Source organism: Crocodylus siamensis, chromosome 1 (genome assembly GCF_052110815.1).
Source record: "Crocodylus siamensis isolate JL-2025a chromosome 1, ASM5211081v1, whole genome shotgun sequence".
NCBI lineage: Eukaryota > Metazoa > Chordata > Crocodylia > Crocodylidae > Crocodylus > Crocodylus siamensis.
In genome coordinates this window covers 15,047,909-15,069,628 of record NC_143395.1, presented here as the reverse complement: position 1 = coordinate 15,069,628, position 21,720 = coordinate 15,047,909, and the positions used below count along the sequence as shown (strand labels likewise).

At 45.5% G+C, this 21,720-nt stretch overlaps 1 long non-coding RNA gene across 1 annotated transcript in view; it reads left to right on the top strand.

Moving 5' to 3' along the window:
* LOC149872595 (uncharacterized) overlaps positions 1-21,364 on the top strand; it is a 39,278-nt gene extending 17,914 nt beyond the window's left edge. Inside the window, exons 2-7 of the long non-coding RNA XR_016439778.1 lie at positions 3,467-3,542; positions 16,036-16,110; positions 17,744-17,876; positions 18,993-19,119; positions 20,165-20,337; positions 20,701-21,364. This is a non-coding gene — a long non-coding RNA (uncharacterized LOC149872595). The remainder of the gene's footprint in view (positions 1-3,466; positions 3,543-16,035; positions 16,111-17,743; positions 17,877-18,992; positions 19,120-20,164; positions 20,338-20,700) is intronic.
* The last annotated feature ends 356 nt before the right edge of the window (positions 21,365-21,720 follow it).

The window sequence follows — 21,720 nt, the reverse complement described above, 5'->3', positions numbered from 1 at the left end:
GGATGGTCAAATGCTGAAACAGGCTACCTAGAGCAGTTGTGGAATCCTAAATGGATTTCATCTTCACAAGACTCCTGAGAGGCTATTCTCTGGGTGAGTCCATACTACCGTCCTCCCAAGCCTTGAGCCACAGTCAGGAATTGAGTCCTGGCTTCTCACATCTGCTCTGTGTGTGTCAAAGTCCAATAATTAGTCTTCCTGAGTGCATGCCCTAAGGTAGGTAGGTTAATTGGTTTTACTGTGACTGTACTGTACCTCTGAGCCAAGATTTGACCCAATGTCTCTTCAGCCTGAGATGAGTAGCCAAGTCACTAGAACATCCTACAGCCCTGCCTGAGTTCTCAGTTACCTGTTTTCTGACTTAATGCTTTTGCTACTGCAGCAAAGTACAACCTGCTTAGATTTTCTTCAGTCTCAAAACAGTGCTTCTTGATTCAACTTCCTAGTGCTATTTCATCATGTGAGGCACCCCACTCCAATGGGGGAATTCACCACCCTAGCCTGCAAGCTGACTGCATCAGCAACTGTAGCCACATCTTATGCATGAGAAGGAGCAGCATGCACAAACATTTGTCTCCAATGCAATTTTTGACTTTTTAGAGGGTTATTTCTCAGTGAAGTTGCTTTAAGGGATTAAGGGCAATGTAGCCCATGCCATAAAGTGCTTGGCAAGAATGCCACAGATTAAGTCCTGTGTCCTTCATGACTTCCACTCTGATCCCCTGCCACAGCCTCCTGCTCCCTGCCCTATCCGTTGCGGTGCTGCCTGTCCCCTCCCCTATGACAAAGGTGCTTGTGGCACCTATGACATGTGCCATACGGTGGCCACCCCTGGCATAACGCAAGGAGCTGGGAGTCTGCTCAATACCTTGAGTACTCATGTAAACAGCCCATGTTGCAGTTTCTGCACCTATCAAGTGAGGATTTAGGGATTTAAGAAAACCAAAACAAAAACCCCTTTTAAAAAGGTTTTCAGGTCTGCGAAAGTTTTCAGGTCTGTAAAATTTGAGGGAAGTTCTAAGTGAAGAGTCATTTTCCTTTTTTCCTTTCTTTTTATTTTATACTCAGCAGTGCTGTTTTTTAGGGTTGCCAACCATCCAGGATTGCCCTGGAGTCTCCAGGTATTAGATATAAATCTCCAGGACACTGACTGCTAAGAATCACCCAGGAAATAAATGATAGGGCATTCATTAAAATAAATATTAAATGTTGAATCTGATTTATATGGTATGCCAGTGGGTTTTTTAAAATGTAACAGTAATGTATAAAGTCTATGCACCATAATCCGTAAATGATATATGCAAGCGTGTGGGCACATCCGCGTTGTGTGTCGCGGGCACGTTGGCATTCTGGAAACCCCCTGGAATAGATTCAAACAGAGTTGGCCACCCTCCTGTTTTTTCTAGGTATATCTTTGCAAATACGGGTGCATGTTATTGTTTGGAACAGACTGCTCTTACTGAGACTGCACTGGCTTGACTCCCTGCGGTACAAAAAGGGGAAAAAAATTACAGATAAATTAGCTTGAGCAAACAAGCACACAGAGATTGGGTAATCACTTGCCTGCATGCTTAATTTGTTTATGTAATCAGTGCGTGCAAAACGTGCACACAGAAATGTCAGGCAGTCTTGTACGGAAATCAGGGTTTCTAGAAAGATGCCTAATAAATGCCGCCTATATGTACTGTACTGTACTGCAGTGCTCATGCAAGTGTGTTGAGAATTACTGAAGAATGTTCTTGTGGGTGAAAGGAAGAAAAAAGAATGAAATGATATCAAAGGAAAACCCAAGCAGTGTTGATCAACTGGAAAACTATCCTGCTAATTGTTTGCCGAATGCTTTCCAGGTTACTACAAGCCAAGAAGCCGCAGGGCTTATTCAACTGAACTGAAAATTACAGAGCTTCCCCTGCCCCTCCTCGTATTATTTGACTGATGGGAGTCTCACATCTCCTCAGGCACTTGCAAAAATTAGGATCTGGTATATACAACCAGGGGGTGTGCTGCTGGTTTGGCTTTGATCAGGATTCAGTGTTTGTTGTTGAAAGGAGATATTTCATCTCAGCAGATTCAAAATGTAGACGGTCTGTTCAAGGCTACTGCCACAGGAACTGTCAGATGGAGGAAGAACAAGGGTCTCGCTCTCTGTCCCTCTGCTCCTCCAAGCACATGATGAACAAAAGCAAATGACCAACCATATTACAGTTAATTTCTCTTGAGCAGCATGCTCAGAAGCAGTCGCGTATTCATTATGCTGGAGTGCTGAAAGACATCACGCTGGGCAGCTTTCGGAGGGGTTCCTTAGCCGTATTACTCTTTATAAGACATATCAAAGTCGACTTTCAATTACCACCCATGTCCTTAAAGAAATTCTCAGCATCAGTTATCTCTCGTTCCTGGTGCCAAGCTCTGTAATTGAAGCGAGCCCTGCAGATTTTCGAGAGCAAGTACAAGGAAGTGCCCGCCTCTTCTGAATTAATTACCCTACAAACAGGTTGCACTTCATATATTTTTCTGTCACTGACATTGCCCAGCCTGTTACAAAGTTCCTTGTGTCCTGTGTCTCCCAAGCGAGTGCTGGATGAGTTGTTGCTGTCGCTCGCAACCTCCCAGCTCCGTGGACCAGACAAGTGCTGCAGGGCTGGTTTGGAGGCCAGCTCCTGTGAGTGGGGTCATGAGTGGGAGTGATCCCGCATGCCAGATCCAGCCACAGGGTCCCCATGTCCCAGCCCCACAGCAGGCCAGTGATCTAGCGCCCAGGGCCATGTCATCCAGCCCGCAGGGCTCCCCAAGTGCGGCAGTTAACACTACCACTTCTCCCCTGCTGCCAAAGCTTTTGTTCTGAACTCCACTAATGACAACCATATGTACACGAGACACACACTTCCATTCATTGATATACACGTGTAAGAAAACAGCAGGGTAAGTGAAGAGCACTGTGTGCTGTGCACTACTGTGAAAGGACACAGCACCACTTTGGTTAATGAGAGCAGTGGTCCCCAACCTTTTGGCCCCTCAGGCCAGGGGATTGGTATGGGGTTGGTTCACATGCTGGATCCCATTTTTGGGCCTGATCAGGAGTATGGAGCCAAGGCCTGATTTGGCATGTAGCGCTGGTCCAGAATGTGGCCCTGGATGGGGGCAATGGATGGGGCCCCAGTCCCATGCACAAGGCCATGGCATCTGGCCCGCAGGGCTTAGAAATTTGGTGAGGGAGAGCATTGGCAGTGTTCATTGCTCGTGCTCCCATACCACCAAATTTGCAGACCCATAAGGAGTCCCAGGAACTGGATCTGGCTGCATCAGAATTAGAGAGTTTTTTAACCCTATGTTGGATTATGTATTTTTATGTGTGTGTAGGTAGAGCTCTCTATATAGCCTGTTATTCCTTTGCTGGTGAAGAATTTACTTAATGCCATTGTAAAATACTCTTCTGTATATAATCCAATATGTCTTTTTACCTCAGAGGCCTAGGGGCTGTTTTCTGAGGACCCGCTGCATGGGTAGGATGATGTGAAGCAAGAGTGGCAAACTTCTTCTTGGTAAGTAACACCCATGATGATCCCTACGTGAGAGGACATGGGACACCTCTGCACGCGACCTTCTATTAAAGACAAGAGGTGGGGCAGAACCCCCCTTTCCTCTTATTTCAATGGAAGTAGAGCTTCCTAAATCAAACTGCCCATGGTGTCAGGGGGTGGAGTGGGGGCAGGGGAAAGGGATATTCTGGAATGACGTCTTCGGTGTTCAGAAAAATGTAAGTCAAGAAAACTGAATCTGAAGACTTTGTGGACAGAGCTGCCAGACTGGGTAAATGGCTCCAAAGACAAGACCAAGTCTGTGAGTGATGCCAGGGCAGGGGTTAAAGTAAAAAAAGGGGGAAGAGAGGGAGTGTAAAAGCAGACAGGATTTCCTTATTTTCTCACCGAATTGGGGTTGCAGTATTCCCCCATAACTTCCTGCCTCCTTGGCACATTTAATGACAGCTCTCCCATCTGCTCAACCTGCCCAAAAGATTGTAACATTCTGTTAGGCTCTACTGCTATAAATCAGCTATCACTGGGACTTTTCACAAGCTTTAATTTATGCATATGCACATGAATGAGGGTGTATGAATGGAAACTGGAAATCTACTACCTGCTTAGAGCTGTGATCACAACTCTTGTGTGTTGCTTATGTATCCCACAGCACTAGTGTCTAATAATATACGGAACAGCACATTTTCTTATGTACATCTTTAACTGATTTCAGCTTTATCACCAAAATCCATCTGTGTGCAAGGCGTGCTTGTCTCAAGCTAACCTCCCAGTGCCTTAAATCCTCTTATCCTAACAACCTTGGATTAATCTCTTCCATAAGTATTTATGCCCCTATGGTTATTCTCTGCATAGAGTGGTTCTGTATCCAGGGGAGAGACTTTTACAGTGAAAAAGATTGAAATTTAAGATTTTCAGTAAATCCGAGAAACAGGGACAATGCAAACATGAGTCATTTGCAATGCCATCCTTGGTCTGTACCACCACCGAGCCCTAAAGATGCTGGTGTTGGTAGCTGCAGGCCGCACTAGATGCTGCTCTTCACAGCTGCTCAGTGTCTGTGTGCTTTCCTTTCCATCCCACTGCCATAAGCCTGTGTGTGCATGAATATCTTTTGCTTACTCTGTGATAGCCATCGTCTTACTATGTTACCATCCAGCTCCTTTACATGGTAGCTGTTAAATCTTCTCCCTGTCCCTCAGCTTGAACTCTGCTGCAGCCCCCAGGATGGTTATCCTGCCCCTTCTCATTGCCTTCATATTCAAAACTGTACACAAAAACCAGACAAGCAAGTATGCTTGGTCTGTATTGCTATTCAGTGGGCATGGAGGGCATTCACCATCTTGGATGAGACAGTTGGTACCCAAGGGAATTGGTCCTTTCCATGCAGTTTGTTGTGCGGGGCCCAGGGTGTCTTTTCTGTTGCGTACAGCATGTTGGGCTTGGTTAGGACCGACTGCCCAGGTCTGTTTGCCCCCCCTTATGCTGTGGTTCATGACACCTTTCGTTGACACCTCTGTGGTGTAGACAAACCACATGGTAAGCTAATGGATAGATCAAATTGAATGAATGATTTAGCTATTGAGCTTGCTACTTAGTTACAGGCTCTTGGAATATCTCTTTGTTTCATCAGGCAGCTGAACATGTTGATGGATAGGGCTTCCAGATGCTAGTCGTAACTGGCTTCTGACCGACTGTTATGCCAAATCTTTAACAAAACAGAGTTAATAAGTTAAACTCCATGCCGGGCATACTTAGATGACACTAGTCCTTAGGCAAAGGCTAGTCTGCACAGAGTATTATAAAGGCTGCTCTTTTCTGACTGGTGAAAGAAGTGTAGTTACTTTACTTGAGAATCCTGCTGAACTAAGAGTTGCTTCTCATATTGTGTCTGAGTCCTGACGTGGATATATACTGCCATATGGATATTTGTTTCTTCCAGCCCACTTGGTGCCATTGAATGTCTGGTTGAGACTGGGAGCCTAGATGGGACCTAAGTAAAACATTTTAAGACAAAAATATCAGTTTCTTAAAAAAAGAAATCTAAACATACCAAGGCTATCTAACAATCCCTCAACACTTCAGGTAAAGGCCTAAGGAAATGCATAACCTATTCCTCACTACCTCAGCTATAGGCTAGAGGAAAATAGATTGCTCCCTAAGATTCAACAGGCCCCGGGACCTGCTGGGCCATGGGGGAAGCAGGTGCCAGAATGGCTGCGGGGTTGCTCAGCTGAGACTCATTCTCTTATTGCTTCCATCCAGGTACTTCTGCAAAGAGGGGGTCCAAGATAGATTTGTTGGTTCCTGTCTACTGGGAACTGGGATCATCCCCAGCTAATGTCTTATAGACATGAAGGAGCCTCCAGATGGCAATCACTCTCAGCTAGACCCAACAATTGTTTTTCTTCTTCTGACTAGGAGGCAGTGAGCCCAGCCTGACCTCTTTGCTCCACTATTAAAATTCCAAGGGACTTTCAGCACAGGGCCTCAGGCTGATCCCAGTCCTTAGGGTGATGTCATGTCTGCAGTGAGCACAGGACAATCATTGCCATTATATGACCCTATCTATTTTGCCGAGGACACACGAATGCCGCTTCAGAATGAAGCCTTGAGCTAGGGAGGAGGCCATCTACCTCTTAGTTTCTATTCGTGGCTGTGCGGTTTTATTAACTCAGAGTCATTATTCTGTCATGTCCAATTGCCTTGGTCGGGAGCAGTAGTAATACTTAATGGATTGTTACGTCAGTTTATCTTCACTGATAAATAAAGAAAAGAGCTCTTTCATGGGGGCCCTGCAGCTGAACAGACTAAACGCTAGCATCCAGCTTGCTCTTGAGTGTATTAATGTAATATGTGGTTGGGTTCCAGAGTGTTTCCCCGCTTTTACATTTTGACTCCTGAGGGTTTGGCAAACAGGTGTCTTCTCCATCAAAGTTATTTTAGAAGTACATGGTCTTCTTATTGCTCTCACCTGCGGGATGATTTGGGTAAACCAGGCTAGATCTGGGTTGGGGGCCAATTTGGGGCTAGGAGTTAGACTTGCCTCCACCCTGCCCTTCATGCAGATTTACTGTGTTCTTTACTGTTTTGCGGTAATCTGAACTGACAATTATTCTGTCTGAATAAATCGATTTACTCTTGAGATAAACATGAGAAAACAAGTGTGTGTGGAGCATAACACACATCCAAAAACATTTCCATCCCCCACTTAAAAGGTGGGGGATAATGATGCTTTGCATTTCCAGCATCTTCCATGTCTGGATCTCAGAGGGCTTCGCCAATACATAGCATGTTGACATCATTGACAAGTAGGCATGTGGCGTTATAAACTGATTTTTTCAGGTAGGAAGTGAACAGTTGTTGGAGTGAAGTCTTTTTTTCATAATTACGCAGGAGACTAGTGGAGGGAATAGCACCCACAGCTCCTTCCAGATGTGCAGTACCCCTCTCTAACGGGGGAAACACTTCTAAAGAAAGCTGTTGAATTCTCCTGTTGTGTAGGGCCCTGCATGTTATTCAACCCACCATGTCTTTCTCAAGAAAGTTTAAGACTAACAAAAGGAAGTTCTTCCTCACACAGCATGTAATTAAAGGGTGGGATTCACTGTCACCAGTTGGAGGGGAAGCTGACAGTTTGGCCAGATTCATACAGGGTTTGGACAAATCCTTTGAGGAAAGATGCATCAGGAGCTCTTGAGCACAGGAGTTAGGGACACAGCCTCTGAATCAGAACTGCTCAGACCTTAAATGCGGAAGGCTGCAAGTGAGAGAGGAACATGGGAGGAAACCCTGATCATACCCCGTTCACTCTCCCTTTCAGCATTCGCTCTCTGCTGCTGTGTGACACAGGATACCGGGCAAGATGGACCTATGATCTGCCCATGTGAATGGCAGTTCTTACTTTAATTCTTTGGTACAGTTCTGCTGAAATGCACAGGGAAGAAATCCAAGGCTGTGCATCATTCAGAAGTAAAATATAAAGAGTAGTTGTAATTAGGGCATCCCAGAGCTTAGATTTTTATCTCGCCTTTTCTGCCAATTTGTTTAAATTCTCAGTTTCAGAATGCAGAAATTTCTGCCGCCTTCAGCAGATTTCTGCTGGCCATACTCAGCGCACGTTTTGCACTTGGATCCTTAGCCCAAATATAATGCCACCAGCTATAATCTCCTTTATCTACTGAAAGCTGGGAATCATCCTAATGTGATCTGTGGCAGTGACATGACACTGCTGTGAGTAAGATTGGGATTACATTGAAAAGCACCCCTGAAATGTCTCTTTTATAACATCCTCCCATTGGAGGACTGAGAGAGGAAGTAAATGATGTATATGCAGTAAATGGTTGCCAGGAGCTAAACAGCTGGTACTCTTCTATTGTGTCAGGCTCCCCTGACTCCCCAAGAATGAAGAGGACATTATTTTATGGGAAAGATGCTCCGGGGAAAGTTAGGCAAGTATTTCAGTGCACTTTGGGCATGGTTCTGATTTATCCTGTTCAGGTTCCAAACTGCTGCACAATTCCCCTGTGTCCAGTTTTCAGAATTGAAATGAGAGATTTACAATGTCTTTGTTTCATTATGTCCTCAAAAAATGCCAAACCTTTCTTTGACTCTAAAAACAAACCTTCTTAAAGCTTTACTCATGACCAACAGTTCATGGACAATATATGCTCATCTGTCAAAAGCATATAGCCAGGATAAACTGAGTAAACTGCTTGTCACCAACGGGGAGCAAAAGGTTTTCTGTTTCCTCTTTCATTATGAACTCTTTCTTTGTTACAATTACAATTCAGTGGAGGCAGTAAATCCAATGTTCTGAGGGCATGTGTACACGTGCATTAATGCACTGTAATTATGGCACATTATGGTTAGTACCTGTAATAACAGGCACATCACCCAGCTCACTTTTCAGGATCTACTCTTCACAGGTGGTGCTGTATTCATCTCTAACTTACCTGGCGAATTGCAGATCCTGATGAACAAGTTATTTGATGCATGCATCAAGTTTGGCATGGCAATTAGTATCAAGAAAACAGTTGCCATATCACAGGGCACGAACATCCCACACAAAATCTACGTTAATAATGAAGCTCTGGACACTGTAGGCCACTTTTGCTATGTTGGCTCAACTCTTACCAGTTCACTTAGTCTTGATAGAGAACTTGATGCAAGAATCGGCAAAGCCTCTGTCACCTTTGGCAAACTTACCTCACACATCTGGAACAACAAGTTGTGAACCCTGAACACAAAGGTGTCCATCTATCAGGCATGCGTCCTCAGTATGCTCCTTTATGGCTGTGGAAGCTGGGTCACGTATTCCAAGCAGGAGTGGAGATTGAATAGCTTCTAACTTCACTGACTTGGAAACATCCTTGGAGTCACTTGGGACCAATGGATCACCAACAATGAGATCCTGGAGAGGCCAGTTTACAATCTATGCAGACTACACTGGATATTTGCAGGCTTCATGGGCTGGAACACATGTAGCTCATGCCTCAAGATTGTCTGCCAAAGGCTATGCTCTATGGCAAACCCAAGAACCATCCATGATGCAGAAGAAGGCCAAAGCTTCGATATAATAACAAGGTCAAGCAAGGTTTCAAGAAATTCAGCATTCCCACTGACACCTGGGAGAACCCTGCCCACAACCACTCAGTCTGGAGAAGCCAGGTCAAAGATGGTGCAATCACCACAGAGAGCCATCAGAGCCATCAAAGAACCCAGGTTGAGGCCCACAAGCAAGCCAGGAAGCAGACTGTGCTTCAACCTCCATCTGTCAAGTGGACATCTGTCAACTTACTGCACCATAATCAGTATTTCAGGGCAGTAGCACTGGTGCAAGTCTTTTAAGTGATGCTAATGTGCAGTAGACTGATTCTACTGTGCATTAGCATGGCTTGCATCATGACATATTAATGCACAGTGGAATTAGTCTACTACGCTTTTAGCATCTCATGCAGATGTGCCTTAAGAGTCAGAAGTTTAATCTAATCCAGTCTGAGGTTTTGTTTTGTTAGAGACAAAAGTGATGCCCTTCTCTTACATCTCAGAGGCCACTTCTACATGACACACTGACAGTGCAGTTGTTACTGCTTAGTCATTTAGTACTTGTATAAATGAGTACCAAACAACTGCTCAGTAACCTGAGTTACTGTGCATGAGCACTGACATGGGACTTTTTTGTGATGCTAACTGCTGAGTAGCCTAAGACTACTGCGCAGTAGCGTTCCGTCATGGTTTCTGCCACGCGACGCTGACTATACAATAGTCTCAGGCTACTGAGCAGACAGTGTCTTGTGTCTCTTAACTATGCTGAACTCAAAGTAATTTCACGTGGTGAACTCATAGCAGTGTCATCATCACCAGGGACCTTGGTTTTCTCTGATTAAAAATCTCAAATTTTCTGTTTCAACCCCCCAAATCCATGTTTTTCTGTGATTAAAATGAAACACCACTATATCTATATCTATATCTATATCTATATCTATATCTATATCTATATCTATATCGAGATATATAGATATAGGCAGGACCTGGCATGGCAGGACAGAGCAGGGCTGGGCAGGGAAGCTTGGTGCCACTGCTGGGCACTCTCTGCTCTGCCCTGCCACACTGGGTCCCACCTCCTGGGCCGCAGAAGCTCCAGGGGGAGGGCGGCAAGATGGGGAGCCTCAAGCCTGCAACGGAAAGCTCGCATCCACCTTCACCCCATGCCCAAAACTTGGAGGCATGTGACCCCCTTGGGAGTGCACATAGTGGCAGGGAGCCAGCGCCCCCTCTCCCCTGGATGAGCTGCCCATGGCTCTGGCCCACTCCCCACCTGGGCCTTGCAGCCATGCAGTCCAGCCCTGGGCCTCAAGCTGTGTGCACTGTCCCAGCTGGGCAGCAATCCCAACCCCAGCCCTGCCCAACTTCCCCCCATTCTCACTATAGGGGCCTTAATCCCCGTGCCTGCCAGACTTACCTGCAGGGAGCTGCTCTCCAGGCTGCCTGGTGGCCACGTGCATGATGTATGTGCGTGTACAGACGCCTGACGGCCCTCCTCCTGCTCCCCCCAGTCCCTTGCAGGCTGGAACTCTGCCATGCCAGCCTACAAGGGGAAACCCACCATTTCCTGCATTTTTCTCCTTTAAAGGAGAAAATCTGGGTTTTTATCCTTAAAATGAGAAAATCTGGGTTTTACTGCATTTTTCCACAGTGGACAGAAAACCCGGATCCCTGATCATCACTCATTAATTCTCTTGGTCATGGATGTGAGCTGATGCATGTAATTGTAGATAGCATACGTGTCAGGGTCTCATGTGAAGTGCACTTGCTTCATAACAGTCGCCCAAGCCACAGAATTAAGTTCTGGATTTAGATTTCAGATCTCCCAGAGTCTTTGCCTATTCTGATGTGTGACCTGGGTCCATGCTTATCTGTGTCCAGCAAGAAGCAGGAGGGTTTTGAATGCGAAGATCTGGCATTTCAGTTGCCTGGTGTCAGCAGCCACTCACCAAAATACTAGGAGGGGTGTAGCTATTTATCAGCCATGCTGAGCCTGAGGCCAGGGAGGTAGGGGGCTGACAGTCCCATTTTAGGACTGTCAGCTACTGAAAGGGAAAAGTAGGCTGCTAAGTTCAGTTAAGTAAGACCGCATTGGCACCACAGCTATACATGGGATTCCAAAATTTAAGAAAAAGATGGATCCCTCCGGCTTTTATCAGAGGTAGGAATTACCTGCGCTGGATGGGTTACGCAGATTTGACTTAGCTCCTTTGCTTTCTGGCAGCCTCCAGCACCTGAGGAAGTTCCAGTAAAATGGCAGTTAGTTCACATGGAAAGACACCCAGACAATATGAAATGGCAGAAGTCCAGAAACCAGGGCAGGGGGATCTCAAGCCAGCTCTGGGAATGTGTCAGTATAATTGGTCCGACCCTCTAAAGTCAACAGCATTCAGGTGCAGAGGTCAGTTTGCACAAGATCCAGCAGCACATTTCGGGCACTTCTTAGTGCATGTTTGTTTAACTTTTTAAGCTGTTATAATTAATCCCCACAGTTTTCTTTTCATGAATCACCAAGTATAAAAATAGATGTTTGCAACGTCTGGATTTATGCCAAGGCACATATTTCAGCAGTTCAGATAGGCACATTTTCTACATTGCTAGAAAACTTCAGAGAAGTTGCATAATTCGTTCTTCCTTATCTAGATCAATATGTTGCTAAGGTGGAAATCACACCAATCCTCCTGTTATATTTTCATGCATTTATTTTCTGGTGGGGAAGTTGGTATAAAAATAATTACATCTTTGACTGAAATAAATGGCACCCTGGTAAGGCCCTTGCTCTGGGAACATGGATATCAGACATTTCCCCAGCATAATCTGCCTGTGAAAGAGGCCTTAAAAAGTTTGCAGCTGGCTGTTTGTCAGGGAGATCAATGAATTTGGATGAACAAGTACTACCTGTCCTTTCTGTAGGGCTTACATGACAATCACGAGCTTTGTTGGGTATGTTGGCTTCTGTTCTGCTCATCTCCTTACAATAGACTAAGTTACTGGGATCCACTTGAGCCAGGTGTGATGGACAAACTGCTGACTAAACACAACAGACTGGCTTTATCATGCTCAAAAGTATTTAGTCTGGATTGGTACAGGGGACCAGCAGGAAGAAGTAATGGGAAAGAGTAGTGAGCATTATAAACATATGACATCAGAGACTACATGAAAAGTGAAAATCAGAGCTAGTTAAAAATGATTTTTTTTCCTACTGTTTTGAAAAACAAGTGGGGTTTTTTTTCTCCGTGCTAACTGTGCTGGCATTCAGAATCCTTCAGTGAGCTGCAAAGTTATTTAGCAAAGGAAACAGAATCGTCAACATCTGAGAAATATTGATTTTTTTTTTCAGAGCAATTTCAAATATTGAGAAATTTTCACCGTTTTGAGTCTGGAATTGGGAACCTGGAACTGCAGAAGGGAGAGGGAAAGAACAAAGTGGGGAAGGTGCCTTTCTTTCTATTACTGTAGTTATGGATCAGATGGGAACGGAGCAGGTAGGAGATAAAGACAGGAAGCTCCATTCGGAGTGGGAAGGCAGATGGGTGATAACATGCTGTGCTAGAAAAGGTAAATAGGAACCTATATCAGTATTTTATAGCACAGAATGGATATCTGGGAGAGAAAATAGAGATCTGTAAAAGGGACTGTGATATACTGTGGTCTGTATGGTTTGAGCAAAGAATGATAGGAAACAGCAATATGAAAACGGTCTCTGCTTTACTACCTTTGCTTTCAACAGCTATACGTTGCTGCCACTTGAGAAGTGAGGCCACTTCCTTTTTCACACAATTGGCCTGTGGAACTCATTGCAGCAAGATGCCATTGAGAGCAACAGATTATTAGGATTAAAAAAATATGGGGCACTTCCTGTGGACACAAGGCCACTCAGAGTTACATGAATAAGGATTAAAACCTTACTTTTTCTCAGCGTTAAATCCTTCTTAAGCCTTTTGCTTCACAGCACAAGCCAGGTTCATTCAGATACTGGGGAGGTGGCAGTTTCTGTAATGAACTGTTTAGTTCATGACTGGCTTTGGTGTGCATGCAGTGTGACTGGAGAGTTACCGAGCTTGCTTAGAGTTGTGAGGACCTTCTGCTAGTGGAAGGATTTTAGTGTGCGTTGACCAAGAGCCAAGGGCAGCACCCACTCATTTAATAAACTTGAATAAACTTATGGGGAAAACCACTAGGGGTGGACAATCCTCAATGTGCCAATGCTTTAATGTGTTTTTGAATATGTCTTCAAGTAGTGCACAGAGCTGTTTGGCTGGAAGTGTGGATGGGATGTGGGTGGAGAGCTATTACTAGCATATTGCTATTTTAATGATTAATGAGCTGGAGGAATTTATTTGTTTTAAAAGTGCTTGCTGAGCCAAACAGTGACTAATGGAAGGCATGATAGTGCAACTGTGTACAAAACTGTGAGAGATGGAAATGCCAAGGACCTGTTTCAGATCCAAGGGAGCTGAAGTAATGAGATAAGGCCAAAGAAAAATTAGCATACATTTGTGCAGGAGAGGGAATTCCTATTAGTAAAGCTTTATCAGTGATGTTCCCCATGGGAAGGGATGAAAGCATCTGCATTTCACTGACTATATTAAGTACCAGAGATAAAGCAGCATCTTCACAGATTTTGAGAGCTGAGCCACCTTTTAGGAAAATGCAGGTGTCTTTTTTCAGTCATCTAAATTCCTAAATTCTAAAAGGCCACCGTCTTAATGTACAGGTCTTCTGTACCTTTCTACATTACCATTAGTCTGTACTGCTCTCTTCGCCTGCTTTGGGAAACACCAGTATAGGCCTTCATAATAGGATGCTTCCTCTCCTGTTTGTTTCAACTATAATCAGAAGCACTTAAATGAGCCACCAGTGAAACAACTAAGGAAGTGCACAGCTCTCAGTGCTTATGCTTCAGGCTCCTACTAAACATAGGAGCAAAGACACCTGTGAATCTTTGCATTGATAGCTTTCGAAATGTGAAGCAAATGTATTCATGGCAACTGCAGCAGCTAGAGAGAGACTGTAAAAAAATTAAAATAAGATTTTGGAGAACAATTTAAGAAGGCTCTTTTTGCACCCCCGACAACTAGTCATTGGCACCAAGCCCCCAAAAGGACAACCTCCACTTTTTGGGGAACACTGCTGTGGGAAACTATCTTGCATTTGCAGAGGCATAGGCTAGAGAACTTAAGCAATCATTCCTAGCTCTCAGGCCAGATTCACAGTGGATGTAAGTCAGTGGAGCTCCAGAGTAATGGAATTACATCCAGTTACATGAACTGAAGTTCTTGTTCCCGGTTAGTATGAGTATTATGTCCATGCATTGTACACCTAGCCCCTGATTCTGAACATCTGAAAAAGTCAGTCGGATTGCCAAAAATCTTATGGATGCAAGGGCTACAAGTTCAATCCAGTATCGAAAATCTTCATTGCATGGCTACTTGGGAACTCAGTTGTGCGGGCCCACGCTAACATTCGGAACAGCTGGTACTCTTCAGACCACAAGAATTTTTCCAAACCGAAGTGAGCTTTAAGAACGGTGCCATGTGCGTTAAAGCTTCTGTGTTTTGAATGTGTTATATTTCCAACTATGGTTCAATCCTATCCAGTGTCTACTTTTTCTTGTAGGGCAAGAAAGGCTGGAAGGAGCAAGGTCCACCCTTATTTCCACCCTTGAAATCACAAGAAATGACCTGATTCCCACTCTGTGCTCCAGAGGAAGGCACATGTTTTCTTCTGCTCCAGGGACCCTGGGGAAAAATCCTGGAGAGAGAAATACTGCTCTCCCTTCCCTCAAACATCAGCTTAGTACATGGTAGTAACATTTGTCTTGCGGAAGCATCAAAACTGTTTATTCCCAAGAGTCTCTTTAATGGCTCAGTCATAAAATAATATTGTCAAGAGTTAGTTGTTGCACTGTCTTCTGGGCCCAAACTATTTGGATCATCTTGTCCTAAAAAGACTTAAGAACTTCCTGGAAATCAAGAACAAAATTAATTTTATTAAAGGCTAATGATCATCTTGAGACTCATAGAAACATGACTTTACATAAACAGTATTAAGAATCCTTAGGAATCTGACTATACAAAAAAAGGAAGATTCATTTATGCACCCCATAAGCCACAGAAAACTCTGCATCTTGCAGTGGCTTCCTGACCTGGTCCAAAAATTTGGATGCTAGCATTGCAAGTATCTTTGCATTGGCACATTGATGCACACACCTTCTGGTGCAGAATAGTAGTGCTCACTGCAATCAGTAATTTGATCACATATAAAAACATCACCTAAACTCCAGACTAAGGCATGATGTCTTTCTGAGCAGTGTTGGACATACAGTGGTAGCTGTGATCCAATGGGTGCATTGAACATAGTCTTTGAAGGCAAGAAACATATTCCTACCATAATGACTCCAGCGCAGGGTGTCAAGGGCCTGCAGCAAGATGGTAGCCCTAGACTTTAGGAGGGCCAACTTCAACAAGTTGAGGAGACTAGTGGGTGAGGCGCTGGGGTCCTTGAGGGCAGGGGAACTCAGTGTCCAGGATGAGTGGTCGTTCCTTAAGGAAACGATACTCACCGCCCAAGGGGAGTCCATCCCAACAAGATGCAAGCGGGGCAAGAGTGCCCGAAAGCCCCCCTGGCTCACCAAGGGCGTCCGGGAATGCCTGCTTGCCAAAAAGGTGGCATATACCCAGTGGAAGCGGGGTGCTATCTCCAAAGAGGAGTATACCTCCTCTGCTCGGGCCTGTAGGGGGGCTGTCAGGAAAGCTAAGGCGGACATAGAGCTAGGACTAGCGTCCAAGATCAAGGATAATAAAAAGTCCTTTTTCAAGTACACAGGGAGGATGAAGAAGGCACCGGGTAATGTGGGGCCCCTGCAAAGTACATTGGGCAATCTGGTGGTTGCGCCAGAGGAGAAAGCAGAACTCTTTAACCAATTCTTCATGTCCGTTTTCTTGTGCAGGGACCGGGACTTCCCACTGTGATGCCAGATGGACTCAAGGGGAATGCCTCCAGACCTCAGGCTGGGGAGGACCAGGTTAGAGAGCTTCTGGAGGGGCTGGACGTGTTCAAGTCAGCGGGTCCAGATGTTCTCCACCCCAGGGTGTTGAGGGAGTTAGCTGGGGTTATTGCAGGGCCCTTGGCACGGCTTTATGAGCGCTTGTGGTGCTCGGGCCAGGTGCCAGATGACTGGAAGATAGCTAACGTGGTCCCCGTCTTCAAAAAAGGGAAGAGAGAGGACCCGGGCAACTATAGGCCCGTCAGTCTTACCTCTATCCTTGGGAAACTCTTTGAGAAGATCCTCACGGAGCACATCTGCAATGAGCCGGCTTCAGGGATGATGCTCAAGGGCAACCAGCATGGTTTCATTAGGGGCAGGTCATGTCAGACCAACCTGATTGCCTTTTATGATCAGCTCACAAAGGCAATGGATGCAGGTGTCACCGTGGATGTAGTCTTTCTAGACTTCAGCAAGGCCTTTGACACCGTCTCCCACCCCATCCTCATTAAAAAACTAGGCGACTGTGGCATAGATGCCTACACAGTCAGATGGATTGCAGATTGGCTCAAGGGTCGTACTCAGAGGGTGGTGGTGGATGGGTCATATTCAACCTGGGGGGAAGTGGGCAGCAGAGTCCCCCAGGGCTCAGTCCTGGGGCCTGCACTGTACAATTTCTTCATCAGTGATTTCGATGACGGGGTGAAAAGCAACCTGTTTAAATTCACTAATGATACCAAAATTTGGGGTGAGGTGAGCACGCTAGTAGGGAGGGAAAGACTGCAGCAAGATCTGGATAGGTTACAGGGGTGGGCTAACATAAACAGGATGCGTTTCAATACTGACAAGTGCAGGGTGCTGCACTTAGGCAGTAGAAACCAGCAGCACAGTTATAGAATGGGAAACTCCCTTCTTGAGAGCACGGAGGCACAAAGGGATCTTGAAGTCATTACTGACTCCAAGATGAACATGGGCCGACAATGCAAGGTCACGGTTAGCAGGGCTAACTGGACCTTGTCGTGCATCCACAGGTGCATCTCAAGTAGAGCCAGGGAGGTGATCCTCCCCCTCTATGCAACGCTGGTCAGGCCACAGCTGGAGTACTGCGTCCAGTTCTGTGCACCCCACTTCGGGAGGGATGTGGACAACACTGAGAGGGTCCAGAGGAGGGCCACCCGCATGATCCGGGGACAACAGGGCAGATCCTACATTGAAAGACTGCGGGACCTAAACCTGTTCGGCCTTCACAAGAGAAGGCTGAGGGGGGACCTGGTGACTGTCTATAAACTCACTAGGGGGGACCAGAAGAGTTTGGGAGAGACACTGTTTCCCCTAGCGCCCCCTGGCATGACAAGGTACAATGGACACAAATTATTAGAGAGTAGATTTAGACTAGACATCCGCAAGAACTACTTCACAGTTAGGACGGCTAGGAGCTGGAACCAACTTCCTAGGGAAGTGGTGCTGGCTCCTACCCTGGGGATCTTTAAGAAGAGGCTTGATGACTACCTGGCTGGACTCATTTGAGTCCAGTCTTTTCTCCTGCCCAGGCAGGGGGTCGGACTTGAAGATCTACAAGGTCCCTTCCGACCCAACTTCTATGATTCTATGACTCATTTTGTGATGGTGGGAAAGATATTTAACTATTGTGTTCCATTTTCCCATTTTAAAGATGATGAATGAATTATGAAGTGTAGCTGAAAGCTTCTCTGGGATTGCTAAGAATTTACCTGGTAATAAAATGCTTCTCAAAAGAGGATGGGGAAACTCAGAAGTTGAGAAAGTGATTTACTCAAGGTTGCAAGGTGAGTTAGTGGAAGAATCTAGGGGCCTTGCCACACATTCAAATGAAAGCTGGATAGAAACCAGCTATAAAGTTGTTAGACATTTTCAAGCACTAGCTTTGTAGCTGGTTGACTCCTTTTATAGCTATGTAGATGCGTTTGTGATGTGATAATTGCTTTGCACTTATGGATGGTCTTAATTTATTGCACAATTAAGCAGTTAATTATGCCATATAATGTATGGCAAGGGCCTAGAATAGATCCTGGGTCTCTTGATTTTAAATTTGGGGACCAACCACTGTTTCAGGCTCCCTATTTTTATACTCTTTTATGGATGTACAGGAACTCTTTGCATTCAGAGCCAGACAGGTTGTTTTTTACTCACCCAAATCCCCACTGATCAGTGTTCAGGTGCCACTGATCTATCTCTTCTCTCCAGTATTGCTATACCAGAGGTCTGTCTGCACTGAGATTCTGTTTTCCTTCAACTTTAAATGCAGCTGCATATTTCCCATACATTTCTAGTCCAATACTGAACTGAAGCTAAGGATACCAGATTGGCCTGGTAATTCATAATTATTTGTGTCTGTGGGCCATGCAAGAGAGAAGATGACAATATAAAAATAATAATGATGCATGCTGAATAGGAGGGAAAGTGGGTTTGAACCAGTATGGATATTACAGAAAAAAAACCTGCCTACAATGTATGTGGTCTATATTTGATCTACTAATTGTGCAAATGTCCATGACGAGAATAATAATAATACGGAATTAAGAGCACAAAACAAAACAGGAACAAATGGCTATTTTTTTGTTTTGACAACCAAAGGACTTACTCAATAAAATGGTCCTCAGCAAAAAATCTTTGAGAATGTAATGATATTATGGTTAGTATTTAAGCCCTAAATAGCAGCGGGTATTTTATAGTTGTTGGCAACCGTTATACATGAAGCAGATGTTAACAATTTCAGGGAGTTCTTTTATGGGAGGATGGTATGTTGCATTTGATAAGAAATGTTTTTTTCTCTATATTAAATGAAACAATGCGGGGGGTGATGCAGATGAGTTTACAGAAGCTGTCTGTCACAGTCATGAAGGGCTCCCTTCATCTTATTCAGGCATGGCTTTTTTTTCCAGTTGAATTCTGTATTCAAGTTAGTTGGTATGATTTCCAAAAGCGGTCTGACTTGGAAAGCAGGGAGGCTGACTGACATGTAGAATTTCGGCATCAGCAACATATGGGTAACACACGCATGCAGACAAGGTGAGATTCCTTTTGGTTCAGTCTCTGTTATACAAAAAACTCTTCCCAATTTGGCATATTCTCATAGCTTTCCTCAACAGCCAGAAATCGCATGTGACCATACAGATCCCAGTAAACTGCCATTCAAAGCTTGTCATACAAACACTACTAGATCTACAAGAAAAGCTGTATCTAGTTCTCTGTATGAAGTGCTCCTGTATTGTAACTCAGAGCCTGCAGGGTTTGAGAAATACTGCATTACCCAGGCACCACACAGCGTAGTGCCTTTAAATATTTACCTTACACAGTGAAGAAGCCCCGTTCAGGATAAGCTCTGTACCCAAGGCAGACAAAATGGCCCCTGTCATGAGAAAGTCCAAGTTATAGCCTAAGGGCCTCTGTACATGCAACAAAACTGGCTTTTAAAGCAGCTTAAATGTCCTTTTGCACTACTTCAATGGTGGTGCTGTTTGCACGCTTGCCAGTGTATTCTGCTTTCAATGACTTTGTAACATAGCAAGATAAAACACCTCTGAAGTGTTTTAGTTTGCTACCTAACAAAGTGCAACTGTGCAGAGGGTGCTGGAAGCGACGTGCTCGGGGAAGCTTGGGCTTGGCAGGCTTCCAGTGCCCTGTGAACCAACCCCACTGCCTTCTCCCGCTGCCAGCACACCCAGCTGCCCTCCTGCCACCTTGCCACTCTGTGCCAGGGGCAACCCAACCATTCCTGGGTGGTCCCAGGCTGCAGGGACAGTGCAGGGGTGCTGGAGCTTAATTGCCTCTCTTGCAGCTGGGTTGCAGGGTGGGGAGCTGCAGCTAGATCTCACAGTCCCTGAGCTGCGGGGTACCCCAGTGCTTTCCTCCATGGCAGTGGCACCCCTCAGGTGGCACCCGCCTGCTGGCACCTGGCCCAGGTGGTCCTGGGGGGTGCCGCAGCTGCAGAGGGAAACACTGGGCCCTGCGCAGCTCAGGGGCTGTGTGACCTGGTGGCAGCCGTGCAGGCAGGCTTGACTGAAGAAAAAGAAAAAGCTGCAAAGAGCCTGATCTTTTTTTTTTCTTCTCCTAGAGCCTCCTTGCCTGAGCTGCACAGGGGCCTGGTACTTCACTCTGCAGCTGTGGCACCCTGCGGGACCACCTGGGCTGGGTGTCAGCAGGTGGGTGCTGCCTGGGGGGCACTGCCACCACCATGGAGGGAAGCACTGGCAGCTCACTCCCCCTCCCCTGCTGTGGGAGAGGCAGGTAAGCTCTAAGGATTGGGCCCCCACCCCGGTGTACACGCCATGGGGGTTTCATTCGGTTGATCTCTCTCTAAATTGAAATGGTGGAAACGGTGGGTTTTTAAAAATGCACTAGTTCAATTTAGGGAGAACTAAACCAAATTAAACCCCTGTTGCATCTATAAGCACCCTGTGTGCAGCATGGAAATAGTTCAGTAGTGGGAAGTTAATATAAGTCTCTTGCTGTAGTTTGTCTTTTCCTGGGCACTTCAGCATCTGCTACCACAACTTAGAAAACACTGCCTAGTTCATTCCTTTTGCGGCAGAATATGTGGGATCATTGTGAAGCAGCAGCCCATGATGTCTTTTTAAACTCTGTTTTTAGGGCAGCAGTGAAGCAAGTGCTGGCGACGTAGGACCTGAGCCTTGGGGGTTCTGAATGTCCTTCCTCTCATCCACTAAAGGCAAATCATGGCCCTCTTTTGAAGACTCGTTTGGGAGTGAGCCAGCTGGGAAGACGGCCAAAACTTTGGCGTGACAGGATATGACCCTGCTGCCATTGAAAATGCTGGCAAAGCTGCTGATTTCGAGGAGGGCAGAATCAGGCTCCCGGACAGAAGTTCTCTTTGTATGTTGCTGCAGTGCTGCGTGTGGTGAATAAAACGAGGCCAGACTTATTTGTGAGCCAGTTGGAGAGAAGAGATTGCAGATGGGTCTTGTGCAGCAGACAGTACAGCCATACCTCATCCTGCTAGCAGAGGGGCTGCTCATGCCTCAGGGGAGCCGAGCAAGCACGCTATGAAGCCGTATAAGTAGAATTCCACCTTCCTGATGTTTCAGCCCTGTTCCCCCACCCTGCTGTATTGAATGAGGCGGCTTTTGCCAGGATTGCTTTGCAAAGTGTCTCTAGGCCAAGATTTTTAAAAATGGAGGCTGAAAAAAGGCTCTCGAACCCCTAGAGAGGTACCTACATAAGTGACCCGATTGTCAAAAAAGCTGAGTGCCCAGCAGGTCTCATTAAAGCAGAAAGAGACAATTGGCTGTTTTAGTTTGGCTGCCTTTTAAACACATCCCCCCTTTATATATATATATATATATATATATATATATACACACACACACACACACTTTTAAACACCCACACAGCAAGCCTGGAAGGGGTTGTTATTGCTAAGCCAAACACAAATGTTGCTCTCTTTACCAGCTTCAGTGGGACTTCTCATATAGGGAAGGTGAGAAGGTTTTGGCCCAGGTATATACAGAAAGTGATTCAGGACCCAAAAATGCCTAATCCTAGTCCTGGTGCAGGCATCTGCACCAGTGTAAAGTGGGTGTGAAACACTACCATATCAGACAGGGCATATTTTGCCCATGTTACACTGGTACAGATGGCTACGAATGTGGT